Genomic DNA, 17080 nt, shown 5'->3' with positions numbered 1-17080 from the left:
GCCACTGGGCAGCCCCTGACTGACCTTCCCTGCTGTCAGGCTGGATCATGCCCTCATCTAGGCAGCCCTTGGGCTACCCCGGTGGGGTAGAACCGCTCAAGGGAGAGGAGTCTGGTTCATCACATTCTGCGTTTCAACCAAGAATCACTAAACTTGTCCATTTTCCGGCATTTTGGTTGTGCTGCAGTTATTTGGATGATAACACAAAGCGTCACAGGCCTTGTTCAAAGCACGTGGCTTCCTAGACGAGGCTGGAGGAGATCCTGTCATTCATCAGGAAAGCTACATTTGTCATCTTATTACTACATTTGTCATCTTATTACACCACACGCTTTTGTGGCAGCAACCTGCTCTCACAACAGCTTTATGTAAGTGGGGAAAACCTGGAGTTGCATTTTTGTCAAGAAACCGAACAGCATCTTCACGCCAAGGCACGCCTTCTGGAGGGCTTGAACAAACCCTGCATCAGTGACACCCAGCACTGTGCACAGAGGGGCAGAGAACGAAAATCAGTTTACCAGATTAGAAATTAAGCGTTTTAACTAGTTCTCAGTGAAAACACTGAAGCCCTGAGTGCAGCAGCTGCGGGCTCCCCAAGTCACCCTGTCGTCCTGCAGGTAGGGAGGACACCTCCCAGGAACTGGACTTCAAGTCGTCAATTATGGCGTGGCTGCGCAGTGCAATTATTCATAAATATTTATACACACACGCACGCCCTTTGTTCTGCCTGTGTGTGACATAGAGGAGAAGTTTGGCTCTGTCCTCCCTCCCTCACCTGGATTTGCTCTGCCCTTTCTGCTGGATACAAGGGATTTGATCGAATTAACTTAATTGGCAAATGTATTGTTCAGACAGCTGTGACAGAAGTGACTTCGTGCATTAGTCAGAAGGTTAAGTAGCTCATGGCAGCTCCCAGCACTTTTTCTGCTGCCAGACACCTCTGTACCAACTGAATCGGGCTTCGAGGCAGGTTCAGTGGGGCGATGCCCCATGCTGTACATCGTGTCCAGGTACACAGGGGCAGCTTGGTCAGAAATGCCCACGTCCCTGCCCACTTGTTGTGCTCCCAGCCATTTGCCGTGTCAAGGATATTGGAAATTGGATCTACACAGGATTTTTTTTTTTTTGAGAGGGCAACTGAGCATCTGGAGAACAGCCCTGCCTTGCAAGCCGAAGTTTCTGCCTTGTCTCCATCCCAGCTGCCATGGCTGGACGCAGCCTGGCCTGCAGGTCTCAGCCGTGGGGGGATGCTGCGTGTGGCTGTGCCCTGTCCCCTGGAGCCAGGGCTTCGCTCCCAGGGCTTCCCTCCAGCTGCTGATGCTCAGCGGGGCCAAGGCCCTTGTCCTGCCACCTCATCCCCGCTGCCCAAGCTCCCCCCCATGGCTTGGCACTGGTGGGACAGCAGCCACCCAGGTCTCCCTCCCTGGCTAATGGTAAGAACACCTCCAGCTCTCCAGGCGGAATAGCTCATTTTGGGGCAGATGTTCCTCTTTCTCCCTCCCCTCTGACCCTCCTGTTGCTGACCTGGTGACAATCATCACTACGGTGCCTCAGCCACACGCCTAAAAGGGACTGCTGGATGGAAACCCATTACACGCACATGGTTCCCCAGGACAGCGTCAGTAATTTGGGCAACCAGACGTACCTCTTCGCTTGCCTTGAGCAGCACAGGGAAGCAGTGGGGGAGCCGGGTGGCCGGGGATGCTGTGACAGGCCAGGACACGAGCCTGGAGAGAAGCCTTCCCTCCCCGACCGAGGGGCTGTGCCGCTCAGGGCGGTGCCAGGCCCTGCTCTGTGAGGGCAGCGCGCGCTCACAAAGGCCCCGCACCGGGAAGCGGTCCCCTCGCCTCCCTGCTGCACGGACAACAGCGACGGCGACGCTGCAGAGGCCGAGGGACGTTTCCAGCACCCAGGTGAGGCCGAGAGCCCCCCGGGATGGAGCTGCGGCCTGTACCACTGCTGGGGAGCCACGCGTCTCCTCCCCGTTTCAGCGACTGAAACACCACGGACCTGTGGTGACTTTGGGGGTGCGATGAGAGCCGGTGGCACGAATCCTGGTGGCTCCTGACAAGCAGCTCCGCCCCGGCCACCGCCCTCACCACACCAGCCAGCACCCGGCTGAGACCGAGCTGCCCTCTTGTCCATGGAGGAGGTCACCCCTACACGGCCAGCAAAGCAGGCTGCGGGAGAAGCTCGTGTTTATCCCTGCCTCACCCCCTAAACGTCCTCTGGACAGAGAGGGCAGCCCGTGGCCCCGGGCAGCCCTTCCCCAGCACCACAGGCACTTGGAAAATACAATTAAGCCTTTTTCTTTGCATACACAGGCGTAGAGAGAAGGGGAAATTTTCATAACCATTTTGATTTCTACTAACTGAAGCCAGTGTAAATCTCTGTCTTTTATGAATCTCACTTACATTTCGTGCCTGACTTGTGCATAAAACTTCCCCAGATTTACACAAGCTAACTCCATAAGTCATCCCCTTCCCAACCGGGCCCTATATCTTGATGACCTTTTAGAAACCAATGACTGCTTTCCTGTTGTTATCCATAATTGGAAAAGCACTGGAGATAAGAAAATTTATAGCAATGAGTGATCTACCTGCAAGAGACAATAAAGAACGCCGGGCGGTGAAAGAAGGGGGAAGAAAAATCCCACACAGGGAGCTGCGTACAGGCACGCGCTGCTCAGGCTGAGCTTCCCCTGTCCTCCTAAATCTCCCTGAAGTCTCCCCGTTGAGCAGGACATGTGTCCTCTGCAGGACGGGTGCTCTCCTGTCAGTCATCTGCTCTGACTGAAGACTGCTAGGAATTTATTTGCAAGACTGTAGTTTTTACGAGAAGGAAGCTTGAGATAGGAAGGCAGACGCAGCCCCTTCTTCCTTGCAGTCCCTGCCACAGCCCTCTGGAAAAGCAAAGTGGGGCTGACGGGGTTGAAATGTACACAGCACCGTGTGTACAACACAGAGAGGGACAGGGTAGATCTCAGGTGCTTGCGTGCACACACACATCGCTTTGAGGTTAATCTGAACGACATTAATCACCCTGCTATCACTCAGCAATCTGCACCAGCAGGAATCACTGCACATGACGGGATCACTGAAGGGCTCCTGGACATCGTAAGACCCCTTCCCAGACTGAATCTTATTTTGTGTTGAAACCAAGGCAGGAGGTCACACACTGCCACATCTCTTCTCTGGGCCTGAACCAACAGATTGGGGTGCACTGCTCCTGGTTTTAGGGAATGGGAGGTGTCTGTAAGGCAGCATGATCTCCCTGATCTCGCTTTCACCCAAGAAATTCAGGACGTGCCAGGGCTCACGAACGGAAATGGTTCCACGCACATCTACTGATCAAAGCAATCAAGACGACATTCTTGTCTGTAGGAACCAAAGAGGTGTCAAAAGGAAAAGAAAAAGCATTTCCTTGTCCAAGTGTAAGCAAGCACACAGCAGCAGTATCAGTGAGGCTGGGTGAGGAGGGGATGTCTGAGCTTTGCCAGTCTGTGCGGACATAATTTGTGCAACCTTACGGCAGTGCTTGCTTGCCCCCTTCCCGGGAGGACAGCAGGGTCTGACACGGAGCAGCTGGGCTCCGGGAGCACCATGGGGAACAGCAGCAGGGACTGCTTCGCCAGATGTAGCACACGTGCGATAACCTTCAGGAAATAACCCAGCCCTTACGGGATGGCACACTTTCTACTGAAGCACAGTGATGAAGGAACCGAGCATTGCCCCTCTTGCCACAGCACTACCCGGTAGCTGGATGGAGCTGTGCCTGCAGTAAACAAGTGGTTTTCGAAACCACTGTTCTCATTCGAGACAGCTGTGAGCACACCTGCTCGGGTCACTGCACCAGTGTTTTATGCACCTCTGAAGCCTGCTCTGACCTGAAAGCGATTGCAGCCCTTGGTCTGCACCTCGGCTCAGCTTTCCTATTTGCCGTCAGAAAGATTATGCAGGACTACCTGCAATAATTAACTCCCAAGAGAGAAGTTAAAATAAAACCACTAAGAGGCTGCTGAGAACCAGAAAAGATAACAAACCCTGGCTGGGGCTGGGATGGGGGAAGGCAAACAGCAAGGAGGGACTGTCACGAGGAACCCCCAGCAGCTCTTCCCCCACCACCCACCAGTGCTCAGCTCTCACATATAAAGATCTCTGCAGCTTTAGCAAAGGTCACTGGGGTTTGTACGTGGGGGAAGACAGCTCCAAAAGTACTCAATTTACAGCTTTTGAACCGGCTCCTGGTAAGCTCTGCCCAAGTGGAAGTGAGGTGGTGGCATCTCAGCACCGAGCTGAACACCCCACCTTGCTGGGGCCTCCTCCAGTCCTGCTGGGTTCGGTTCGTGCTGAAGACGTCTCCCTCAGACATCTGTATTTTCAGATTATTCATTATGAATTGATTAGTTCATCCCACAGTCACCGCGATCATATTCTTCCTATGTACTAACATCTCAATGAATGAGCAGTCAAGTAGAAAATGAATGCATTAGTGCCTGATTGTATTACTAAGCTCTTGTAAATGCTAACGAATGCAGCAGTGTTTAATTCAGCCAAATAAACAGGTAGTTACAGAGTTAAACAGCACAAGCTTCCAAACAAGAGTAAAACATCTAAAAATATCTTAATATCTTTCAGCTTTAGCATTGAAATTACCTTTGGAAATGAGCGTTCATTTGAGGAGAATTCTTTTGTCTGGTTATAAAGACACGTTCCAGCTAGTATTTTCACGAGTATGACATTGAGCTAGCCACTTTCAGCCCTGCCAGGGCAGAACTGATTACAAGCCACCTAGGTAATTAGAACAATTTGCATTCAGACCTGCATTTTAGGAGAAACTAAGCTCGGAATAATTTTTGTAACTCCGCTGGATTTGCTATTTGCAACTCAATACGCAAGACAAAGTTTCCAGTTCTCTGCTGGGAACAGAGAAATGCAGCTTTTTTTTATTATTAATTATTCACTATATGAGTGAATTTCTCATCTCCATCCATAAGCAACCACAACAGTATATACAAAAAATAAGATCTCAAAGAAAGCACACTAGCCTCTTAAAAGAAATGGGTACAGTTTTTAGGCAGGTTGGCCACTCAGGAACTTGGTTCTCATTACGCTGCCTGGCTGCGTGATAGAGAAGAGCAATTCCCTGGCTCACAACGTGCTCATCAAAACTTTATGAACGATAGATTAAAAAGACGGGGAAATTTCCACACAGACCAAGCCTCACGCTTGCCTCCCTTGTTTACCATGGAGCAGCACTTCTGCAAACACACGAAGCCAAGCGATCCAGGCACACGCCGCTGCAGCACCCAGTGGGCAGCAAGCACGGACCTACCCGTGCTCCTCACGTTTACAAGGGTATTTGCGCACTGAGCTTCTCATAGGGATGGGCAGACAGGCTAAGGTTGTGCAGGCAGCCAGCGTCCTTACAGGTCCAGGTTATACATCTGACCAGCTGCTTGCCATTAAAACATAACACAGCATTAAAAAAATACTGCACTTCCTTCTTAGCTGTATCAAAGACACCGTGCCAGCTTTTGGTGCATGCCAGGGCATTGCCCCCCTCCGAAACACCACGAGCCCGGCCCCTCTAGAGCCCATCCAGGTGACGATCCAGAAGAGCAACGGCTGCATCCAGCATGGCCTGAGCATGGCGAGGTGCCTCTGCTGGGATGCTGTGCCTTGGGCAGCCTTAGATGCAGATGACAACCTTGCACAAAAATCCCTAAGAAATCCCTCCTGGATTTTACCCCTCTCAGCATTTTTCCTAAAGAAGGGAAAGCAATGTGCAGCAACAATGCAGAGAGGCCCCGAGCGGGGCCAGCTACCGCGTTAGCCTGATTCCAGCTCAGTGCTCTGCAGAGACCCCAGCTGCTTACAAGGCCGAATCCGTCCGCGTGTTGGGTAGCCGAGCTGTGGTGCTGCAGCCGGGCCAGCAAACGGCCCCGCAGAGGAGACCCCGCATGGCTCAGCCCCATGCTCCTTGTACGAGGAGCCACGCGTGGCACGAGCCTCGCAGGCACGACATTCCTCTGCCGCTGATACACTGTCAAATCCATTTCGAGACCAAAAGCCTCCACCGTGAGGAATTTGTCTGCCTTTGCCTCAGCTGGGCAGTTGTCCCAGAGGCTGGCTGAGGGAGATTTTAATTTCTCGCTTCCACTAAACCTCTAATGGACTGGACTTGCTTTGGCTGCATAAAGATGGCCAGACCCTAAGGCTAAAGACCTGCCGTACCCACAACAGCAGGACATTTTGGAACCGAGAGTTCAAATTTACTAAGCAGAGCCCAAATTAGAGCCTGCAAGAGGTGCCTGTAACAACCTGAGCAGAGAAGACTGACTCATCGCCTTGTTTTCCCCAAGCACAGACTGTATCTGTTTGGCAACAGACCAAGGAAAATGACAGTATAAACTGCCAGATCCCAGCAAATCTCTTCTTTGACTGCCTCTGCTGTTCACTGCCAAGAGACAGAGCTGGCTTTGCTGCTGTCCCATAGGACAAGCCTCGTTCTCGGGTCTAAATTTGCCTCCCCCATCTTCTTAAAGGGCAGAGTGATATAGGAGTTGGACTTGTGCAACATTATAAAACCCCTCTATGAGAGTCAGTCAGCCCTCTACATTCCTTTGGGGTCTCCTCAAGCAGCAGAAAGACAAATGGGCTCTGCGTCATGCTGCTGTGGATGTGAATGCAGCCAAGGATCGGTGGGGTTTCGCTGTAAGTCCTCCCACCACCACCCAGGAGCCCTGCTGGCAGCACCCAGCGTGAAGGAAGGTTTAGCTCTTGAAGTATTTTACAGAGTCCTAAGAAAAGCATTAGAGACAAAAGACTGCCAGAAATGCTGCGTTCATCAGCCTGTGTTCATGGGAGATGTGCAGGTTTAAAAAAATACAAAGTAAGAGACTGACTTCAGTGCAGATGAAAGCTTTGGGCTCTGGCTCCCAGGAGAGCCCCACAGGAGCAGCAAGTGCAGCCACAGTGCCAGCTCCCCGAGGGGCTCCAGAGCTGAAACTGGAAGAATTGCCTCCAGAAAGGGCTCTGGAGCCAGAGCTGCTGCCTCCTCAGTACCTGGGGCACAGCTAGTCCTGGAAATGGGGTGTTAGCGCAGCCAGCGATGGAGTCAAAACCCCACCCCGAGCAGCATCTGTTAGTCCTGATGTAAGACTAGCAGAAATCTTGGGCTTGCAATTTGGGCATGTTTCCACTAAGAACCGCAGTGAGACCATTCGCTCTTTTTATACAGCCCACCAAAGAGCCGTTTAGTGATAATGACCAAACTTGGCTTCATCTTGAAAACCTTTAATAGACTCCTGTATATTATTGAGGTTTTAATGGAGCTGGTAGGAAAAACAGAAAAAGTAACACATGACGTGGAGAAGCCGGGTTTGGTTTTCTGTGAGCAGAATAAACCACTACTTTGAAATTTTCCTCTATTATTTATGCTTCGCCTCTCATTCAGAGAAGTTTGTAAGTTCAGATTGCCTACCACATCTTTTCTCTTTTCCTTCATTTCTTCCCTTCTGTCTACAGCCATAAGAGAGGAAGAGGAAAAAAAATACAAGAAAGGAAAACCAAGTGACAGTGACCCCATTAGCCGTTCCCCCAGGAGCAGCTGCTCACCACAAGTCTGCCCTCTTGCTCTTTCGCTGACGAGGCCAACGAGCTCGAGGAGGCAGCACGCCCGAGCAGGACAGGGCTCACGAGCCGTGCGACAAGCGGTGACAGCGCTGATGGGACACGACTGGGAGAGTCGCCTCGTCTTTGCAAAGTGAGGGTTAGAATCTGGATGTGCATAACTAGAGGTGGATCAGCAAACCAGTTCGTTCGCCTTCCCTGGAGGGATGCTTTTTTTCCTTCCTGCCTGAGGAGGGCAACAAGGGAGGGATCTTTAAGCCTCTGTGAGCGCTAACGGACCCCAAGCAAGGACAGGACAGAGCCCTCCAAATAAACAGATGAAGGCAGCAGCAGCGGATTAGCCATTTAAGAAATACTTTGCTTGCACAGAGACAAACAGTACCTACCTGGTAACTCTATAGTCCCAAGACTTGTCCTGTACAAACAGGATAAGCCTCTCCATAGAAATTATCTCCTCCACGTTAGGCAGGTATTCCTGAGCCAGAGGAACAAATTCCCCCAAGAGCGGCGATAAGACCTCTCCAGCAGCCGGAAACAGCTAGGTTATCAAATGTTTATGGTAATCAAAAGAGCAGGTGATTACAGTCAACCCCAACGGGTTAGCATGAATATCAAGCAACATGGGCACAAGTACTCGTGGTCATGAGCTCCTGGCTTAATAAAACAGATTAGATATAAACAGAGGCATCAGTGGCAAATGAAACCAGGAGCTCTGTTCCCAAACACAACTCCACCAGTTGAGCAAATTTCATCTCAAAGCTGGAAGGAGCAGGTTGCGGCATATAGCAGAACTGCTTTAAACCGAGAAACGTGCTTGGCAAGCGGTTGACAAACACGAGGTTTACTCCACACGTGCAGCTGAAGGTCTCTACTTTCACCCCAGGCATGGAGAAGGGAAAGCTACGGCTTCTACTCTTGCAAGTGTAATGCTAAGCGTGGGAGGCCAGCTGCCTCAGAGGAAACCCTCACAGCAGTGAGAAGTGAGGTTTTGCACACAGTGCAGTTGTAGTTACATGGACTATTTATAACACGCGGACAGTCTTGATTTGCTTCACTGGGGAACAAGGTACATGAGCAAGATAGCTTGTAAAATCTGCAGGAATTGCCCAAAGCAGTTAGTTCAGTTAAGGAGTTTAGAGCTGGTCCACGTCATCAGACTAAGAGACCTTCATATTAATACATTTAAAAAGATATCATGGCCTGACAAACACAAGACTGCCCAACACTACTTGGATTAACCTCTAAAAAGCATCACTGCAAGTGTCCACATGAGTCCAGCCCTGAAAGAGCAAGAGATTTCACTTTATAGCTTTCTACAGTGCTACCTAAACTTTTTAGTCCCTATGTGTTTAGATCCTTTAAAAAAATAACCTTTAAAAAAATAAATCAGTGAGAAGTCCTAATTGCCCATGAAATGAATCCAAAAATATTTCTGCCTTGCCTCTGCATTGCTTGAAGTAGGAAGGCTCTGAGCATTAGTCAAAGAAAACAGCTGCATACTGTTCAGAAGGGGAGCCTTTAACTGATTTAGTTCTTTGTTATCAGCTACTTCCAGAGTTACTTTCCACAACCTGCAGGAGCTCGTGTCCTTGGAAGGATTATCAAAAAGCAGGAGAGAAACATGTGGTGGGAAATGCCTGCTCTGGATTTTGTACCAGAAAGCTTGGAGGAAAACACTCCACCAAGGCAGAAGCAGAGAGAGAAAGTAGGGCGATGAGTGTGTGATCCAGCCGATGAGATCAGCTGTTGGCCTCCAAAAAAAAGAGACCTATTGTTATGGGCAATAAGCAGGGTTAATTTCACACCAAAACCCACAAGTATGCAGCTCACGCATCTTCTAGAGAGGTGCTCCTAATTATGCCCCCACAAAATAAGACCGTGTAACTCCCCAAAACACACGGGGAGCATGCTCTCCGTCGGAGGACCAGACCTCATCCGAAGCCTTTTGGTGAGAAGGGCTCAGGCCCGTGCACCCTACCGCAGGCAGTAGAGAAGCCCCACGGGGATTGCTGTGACAACAGGAGCGTGGGGAGCCCAAGAAGCGATGGCCACTCATGTTTGTGACAGTGGGGGAACACTGCTCTGCCAAAATCAGGTGGCCGCGGGTCCATCGGACTCCTTGCCCCACAGCACTTCCAATGCACAGCCAGACTGCCCTGCAGCCAAGGGTGAAACGCGTGGGAAACATCCCTGACCATCCAGCAGGCGCAGGAGCCATCCCCCAGCTCCCGGCCAAGCAGACTGTGGCAGCAGCCTTCAAAGCACGGCACTTCCCACTCCTCCTTGCACAAGAGCATGCCCAGACACCCTGCAGAAACACCACGGGAGCAGGGAAAAAGGGACCAACCGCTGGGGGTGCAGGGAGGCAGGTTGTTGGGTGCCTTTTTTTTTTTTTTTGAGGCGCTGCGGTGTCATCTTGTTTTATTTTTTGACATTGCAGCCTGCTGGCAGGAGGACTTGGTTGCCAGGGAAACTGCTGGGAAGGTGCACAGGGCTGCTGCCCGCAGCCGGGCGGGGAAATGCCTGCCAGCGAGGAGCCGTCCCCGTCCCTGCAAGAAGGCTGCCCACTGCCACCAGCCCCGCTGTGCCACCAGCAAGCCACGGAGCTGCTCCTGCAGCACCCGGCTCAGGGGCTGCGCCCAGATCCTGAACCAAGGCCACGAAGTTCAGGCAGCTCTCTGCAAGGACAGGGTGGCACGGTGCCTGAAGGCGGCTCTGTTTTTTTTTTTTTTCCTATTATTTTATTTTTAAATGACTGCCATTAGCAGAATAACGGTTAGCAATTTGCAATAATCAATCTGAAATCAGGGTTTGATTAGTTAATGCGCTTTCTGTTGGTCTCTCCTCCTAATGTGATCGGGAGGGGAGGGTCGAGGAGGGTTTCTGTGTCTGTATTGCAGCTCTCCCAGTACCTGCAGGTGGCAAGCCCATTCCTGCTCTTCACTGGTCCCCACCAGGCTGCAGCAGCATTGCACACCCCATTGCATGCCCCAGCCAAGCCCAGCCTGTTACCTCCTCCTGTCCCCTGCCACCAAAAGGCCGCCCCCTTCCCCACACCCCCCAAGGGGTCACAGTACTTTCTGCTGCTTCAGCTTGGTGTGAAGGGCTGCGGGCAGGTGAGCGGACAAGCAGGCTCCAGAGCATGAACAGAAGCTGACCATCACCTCCAAAATTATCCCTAACACATCGTCACCCAAGAGAAGCCCTGGACAGGTAAAACCCACTGATCTCCATGCCTGCATGTAATATTTGGCTGTCCCGAAGGTCCTCAGCTCAGCACCTACATGTTAGTCACAGCAGCCATCAACAGCACATAGAGCAAAAAAGGTAGAAAAGTACTTGCACGAAGAAAGAACAGGAAATGCAATTTCTCTTGTATAGTATGTTCAGGCTCCAAACAGCTCTTTCTAATCCACATTTTCCCCACGAAACATGCCCAGCCTGATGCAGCAACACAGGAGTCTCCAATCGGTGCTCTGTTAGGAAAGCGATCGCTCAGTCCAGGCAGGCTGCTGGTGCAGACCTCGGTGTGCCTGTGCTAACTTACATCTCCTCTCCAAGGGGTGTCATGTCCTTCCCGATATCCCAGACCAAGCTGTCTCTTAGCTTGGCTCCACAGCTCAGGTCCCTGCACAAGCCCAAGTCCGAGCAGGATGATGCCAACACCAAGCACCTGACAGCCAACACCCAGCCTCAGTGAATTCAAATCCAAAGCTACAAAATCCCACCACTGACGCCACAAGTCCCATAACTAAGGGGTCAGCTGAGGATACTGCAGTGCTATTTTCTCTCCCCATCACTCACGCTGTCTCTCATAATCTCTTCGCTTCTGCTCCCCTCTTTCCCTCCATGCTCACACTACTCTCATTCCTCCTCCACCCACCTCTCCCCATCCCCAGATCTCCACATTTAATGCTCTGGTCCCGTCTCCTTGTTTATTCTCAGCACCATGGGCCAAAGATACGCCAGGCAGAGAGGCTGTGACACTCTCCTCTGCTGCCCTGAGCGAGCAAGCTTATGTATGTTGAATTAAAGGGGGAAGAAAAAACAAGTTTTTTTTTTTAAAAAAAGTCTTTGTACATCCTGCCTGTTTGCAGAGCATCCTTGGGAGAAATCTGGATTGTTGTGATCGACATTACCTGGTGCAGTAATTAGAAGCAGTATTTACAGCCATGATACCATTTTAATGCTGTTTTGCATCTGTTGTACTTCCACTTAGAGAGTAAATGTAGTGGGGAACATCTGTTTGCTGCTGCTATCTGATGCGACATTCCCCGGCCAGCGATTTCGCCTTCGTTACAGTGGGCTTTAATTGTTCCAATTACCGTCAGAGGGAGACGTCCCTGCAGCAACAGGTACCAGTCCTGGCCCAGCTTTTCAAGCAGACAGCGTTACCTAACACTGGTCGTTTTCATTCCACTCTTGTAACAAAACGGGAGAAATGACAGTCTGGATGCAGATGTTGCCTCCATTTTGTAGAGAAGCCATCGTCAGCCAGCAGGAGAAGAAATCCAGCCAGGGAATGGGGGCCACAAGCAAGAGCTTGTCCCAGCAGATGATGGAAAGGGAGAAATGATGGCTCCTGGTGAAAAGGCAGCAGCCCTGAGGTCTCCAAACTCACAGGTAGCTCCAATACATCCCTGCCACAGACACAGGGTGGTACCTGTGCATGCATCAGGCTGTTGGCCCCCAAAACAGCCTGGGGTTGTGTCTGGCTGCCTTTCTGTTATGATTCAGGTGATGCACAATGAAACATGCTGCTTGGCCAGCATCCACATCTGGGATCTCGTGTCCCCCAGCCAAGGGGCTTCCAAGTACGTAAACCTGAAGGGGAGGAAGCTGCCGGGAGGTCTCAGGGTCACACTGCACAACTGATCTTTTCTGCACCCCCGCAGGGCATTTGCCTTAGCCCTGAGCATTCACCCCGGTACTCAGGTAACAGGTTATTAAGCAAATTCTAGCTCAAACTGAGCTCCTGCCATCAGACCACACCTGAAAAACAGCCCAGAGCTCTATCTGAACAAAGTCACGAGCCGACTTGTACATCCCAGGCCAACTCTGCTGTGATCACCCTCTTTCCCAGCATGTTGGAGTAGTAAAACCAGAACAGCACTGACCAGGCAAGAAAGCCATCCTCAGGGTCCTGGGTAAGCATCCTGCAGCCTAGCTGCTCCCTTCCCACTCTGCTTGTGCAAAGAAATATTTGCAGAGTGTATACCACCCAAACCAAAGCTGAAGCAGAGGCCATTTGGATGGTTCCCAATATCCCCTTGCTCCAACACAACGCAATTCCTCTGCCAGGCATCTCCACACCCGGGCTGCCAGGACAAACAGACCTCTCCTCCTGCTGCACTGCGGTGCCAGCACCTTCCCCAGCAGGATTTTGGAGATGTGAGGGTTAGCACTGAGCTAACCTGCCAGCAAGGTCACCTCAAACCCCTTTTCCTACCTAGTCTTGAAGTGCGCCGGCAATTCTTCAGCAGTGTTTGCTTTTCCACAAGCAAAGCAACATCATTTGCTGCTACTGCGTCACACTAGAGCAGTGGGGCTTTAGAAACAGAAAATCACTGTTCAGTTGGTTATTCCTGGACACACAGACATGTATTTAACTCAATTTCTCTTCTCTAACCACACGCCCAAGCCACCGGTACAAGACCTCAGGCACGCTCAGCATTTGCCGCAAGAGGGCTCCTGCCGCTGCCGCCTCCCACCCAGCTCCTGCAAGTTGCCAAAAGGGGAGAGGTTTGGCTGAAACCCGAAGTGTTCGTGAAGTGTCATACCCAAACATCTGTTTTGGAGCTAAATCTGTGAGCTCGTTATTGTCCCGCTTTGAGTTTTTTCCCACTGGGAATCAATCGCCTAACAACGTGTAAAGCGGGGAAATCTCATTTGCAGAGCTCCAAGGGCTTTTGCAAAGGAACCAGGCTGCCAGCAAAGCTACTTTAGAAGAGAAGACTGCAGCAGAGAAGGGAAGTGGCTAGCCCATCTGACCAAGCTCCCGTGACAGGTTACCAGCAGACTTGAGGTAAAACCAGAAAGTTCTGCTGCTCCTGCCCAGCGCCCAGCCCTGCAGCCTTTCCCAGGGGCCGCAGGATGACTGGGCCCTTCTGCTCACCCTCTCCTCCACGCTTACCAGAAGAGCATCCCTCAGCCTAGACACGGGACTTGTCTAGATTAGAAAATACCATGAATGCAGCCAAAGAGCATTTTAAATCACTGTGCTGACATAGGTATGGACACGGCCCTACTCATCCTGCTTTCAGCTGGTTTGACTAGCACTGAATCCAGCTATGCTGGTACAAGAGCACCTGCTCTTCGGCTCGCCCAGGGAAACTGGAGTCGTGTCAGCACAGCAGAACTGGGCTTCTCACAGCAGAGCTCGGCACATGGGTGAGAGCTGGGCACCAGTCCTGGCCCGAGGCTGCCCTCCCAGAGCAGAGTGCTGTCACAGAACCATCAGCCCTGATCTCAAAGGTCAGGCTCAGGCAGCAGTACCAGGACTAGATGCTTTCCCAACACACTCCCCAGCTGGAAGCGGGTCTACTCCTGACAGGGCATCAGATCAGATGCTCGAGCATCAGCTCAGACAGAGGGAGACCTTCCTGCAGCTACAGGGCTCACTTTGTGTTGCCGCAGGGGTCTGCAGCCAGAGCCTTCCATCATTTTGATTCGCAACCCCAACCCATCTTCCCTACTCAAACCCCACTGCTCCAGGCTGGTGCTGCCTCCTCGCCTCAGTGCCAAGCACACCTTCCTCATCTCAGGGCTCTCTAGTCAGTACTACACCACAAGTAACCGTCAGTAAACAGCAGCAGCTTGAGGCTGCACCGTGAAAGCCTTTCTGCTGTTTGAGGAGAGCGGGGGCTATGCATTTTCCCCCCCATAAAGCCAACAGAAGGCTCTTAGTTTATTTAGGTCAATTAACTTCAGCTTTCAAATTAAGTTCTCATCTCATTTTACAGACAAGCTGTAAGCAAAGCAGAAAAAGGGTCAGCTGAGGAGAGCATGGCCCAGGATTTTTAGACTGCTAAGTAATTTAAAACCAAAGGGGAAAAAGAAAATTGAGATCAGGGAAGAGCACGGACCACCTAACAACTCCTGCTTCACATTCTTGTTCTTCCTCTGCTCTGGGCATCATCAAACTTCCAGACCAGAAAGGGTAAAAAGGAGCTGATACAGAGAGCTGCGCAGAGGAAGCCATTTGTGGCACAACCCATTTTATTGGTCCCACACACCCAAGAATGATGCTCCATATTCTTGAGTGCCATCTACTGGCATTTTTCTCTCTTTGCTATATATTAAACCCAACCCCAGTGTTAAAAGAGCAGTCAGGTTGCAGTCAAGCACTTGGAAGTAGAAAAATGCCAGAGCCTGGACTGCACACAACACAAGCCCAGTCCCTTGCATAAATGCATCAGAACACGCTTTGTAATGACGTGGTCAGGGACCACTTTCTGCACGAAAAAGCCCCCTTTCATACACCAGATGGATAGTGCTCTCTTAATGAGCAGCTATTCAATATTTTTCTTTATCCTCATCACTCAATATGTAGCTCCATGTCCTGTGCATGGCATGCTATTGAAGTCCTGCTCTAAATAATGAGCTATTAATTTTCTCCTGGGCTTTCACAGCATTTATTATCATAGTATCTGAGTGCTTCGCAAACATTAATTTGCCTTACAACAGCCCTGCGAGGAATGGTGGAATTATTCTTGTACAGACGGGGGACTTGGGCATGGCCACAATAAAAGCAGACGGGCACAGCATGGTGGGGTGCTCCATTTGGGATGCACGAAGGACCCATTTCTCAGAGCTTTGGGAACCAAAGCTTTCGGTGCCTTCAGAGCACTGCTCTGACAGCCTCCACAGCCGGCTACGAGCCTGCAGCTTTCCCAGTTGTGCCCAGTGCCACCTCCCACAGTGGCTGGGAACCCTGCAGTGCTGGGGTTTATCTGAAAAGAAGTTTTCCTGCGTTTGACATTGTGTCTAGCAAGTCTGCTGCAAGCATGCAGGCAGCCTTAATGCCTGCAGAGACAGTCCCCAGGAGCGATGCTTCCTTCTGGGATGGTATTCTCTCACCACAGACTGCACATACAGCCTAAATAATTGCCTCGATGGGACAAACCGGGGCAGTTAGTTACATGCTCCCTATGGATCATCTTTGTCACAACAATCTGCCACAAAACACTTCTGAACACACCTCTGGCAGGCTGCAGGCTTGCAGTAGATGACCAGAAGCTGTGGTAAAAGCGTGCCAAAGGCAGAGAGACCAAGAGCATCACAAGAATGTTGAGGTTTGGCCATTGCTAAATAATAAGTAGTCCTTGCTGATTCAAAGGCGCCCAGCAACTCTCTGAAGCTTCAGAGAAAGGTAAAGCAACCCAGAGCACAGCCAGCAAGTCAGGGACAAGGACAGGGAAAGGATAAATCCCTTCTTGACACCTACAGCTACCCACACAGTCCTGACGCCGGGCTGTAGTCCTGGCATCCACCCAGGAAAGGCTCACAGCCAGCAGCTGCCTCACATCACCACGGCCTTTTTGGTGGGGGTAGCACTTTAATCCCTCTCCCAGACCGGTGCATCATGCCAGTCCAGGGCTCTGCCAAATCAGACATTCATTCTGCCCTGACAGGGGAATTTTCCATCCCCATCACTGTTTTCATTCCGCTCTTCACACCCAGCAGAATTGCAAGACCCTTTCAGGCTACAGAACTCATTTTTTGTTGTATTCAGAGAAGGCAGCGCTACTCGTTTGCATCGTGACAATATTACATTTCCTCATTACTTTCCATCCTTTCCCATCCCTTACTCCTCTTAAGAGCTTATTTGCATTTTTGATCAGACCCGCACGCTGAGGAGATGCCTTCAGGGAGCTGGCTGTAACAGTGCCCAGGTCTTTTTCCTGGGCTGAATCAATTAATTCACACCTCTGGGAATACAATGAATTTTTTCCTGCAATGTGTACAATTATTCCCAGTTTTCATTGGTAAGAGAGGAGGAGAGAGGGGCTTTGAAATGCAAAGTCATATGTGCAAATCATCATCTCCAGCAGCGAAAGCTACGCCCGCATGCTGCTAACCCAGGCGGGCAGCGTCTTACCTGGGCAGGATGGGCCTCGGCCTCTTCTGCACCGACCCGCCCGGCTCATCCTCGCACCAGGTCCCCGGCGGTCAGCGATGGCCCTGCCAGGAGATGTACGGAGCGCTCAATAAAAGATCAAATCACCCCCCGCCTTCCCACAGCGCCACCACATCCTGTGAGCACCGCTCACCTTCCCCGGCAAGGCTTTCTGCAGCCTGCCTCACAGCAGCCCCGCTGCCCAGCCCGTTTCTAGTTGTGAAGCTTCCATCTCACAGCTGGAGCCCGCAGGGCGCCTAACCACATCCCCAGCACACAGCGCAGCGGGGTAAAACCCAGCGCAGGGCTGCCGACAGGTTTGGAGAGC

General features: G+C 51.2%; 1 protein-coding gene across 5 annotated transcripts in view; it reads right to left on the bottom strand.

The window, feature by feature from the left end:
- Window positions 1-17080, bottom strand: part of TNRC6C (trinucleotide repeat containing adaptor 6C) — a 295946-nt gene that overhangs the window by 262847 nt on the left and 16019 nt on the right. For 4 of the 5 annotated variants that reach the window (XM_066980035.1, XM_066980043.1, XM_066980037.1 and 1 more), the window contains exon 2: window positions 16735-16817. The gene's annotated coding sequence lies outside the window, so the exon portion shown is untranslated. Of the gene's footprint in view, window positions 1-1645; window positions 1779-16734; window positions 16818-17080 lie in introns of those variants that run through there. The other variant, XM_066980038.1, reaches the window with a different exon arrangement.

Source organism: Anser cygnoides, chromosome 19 (assembly GCF_040182565.1).
Source record: "Anser cygnoides isolate HZ-2024a breed goose chromosome 19, Taihu_goose_T2T_genome, whole genome shotgun sequence".
NCBI classification, from domain to species: Eukaryota; Metazoa; Chordata; class Aves; order Anseriformes; family Anatidae; genus Anser; species Anser cygnoides.
The sequence above is the reverse complement of the archived record's forward strand: the minus strand, read 5'-3'. Positions and strand labels throughout refer to the sequence as shown.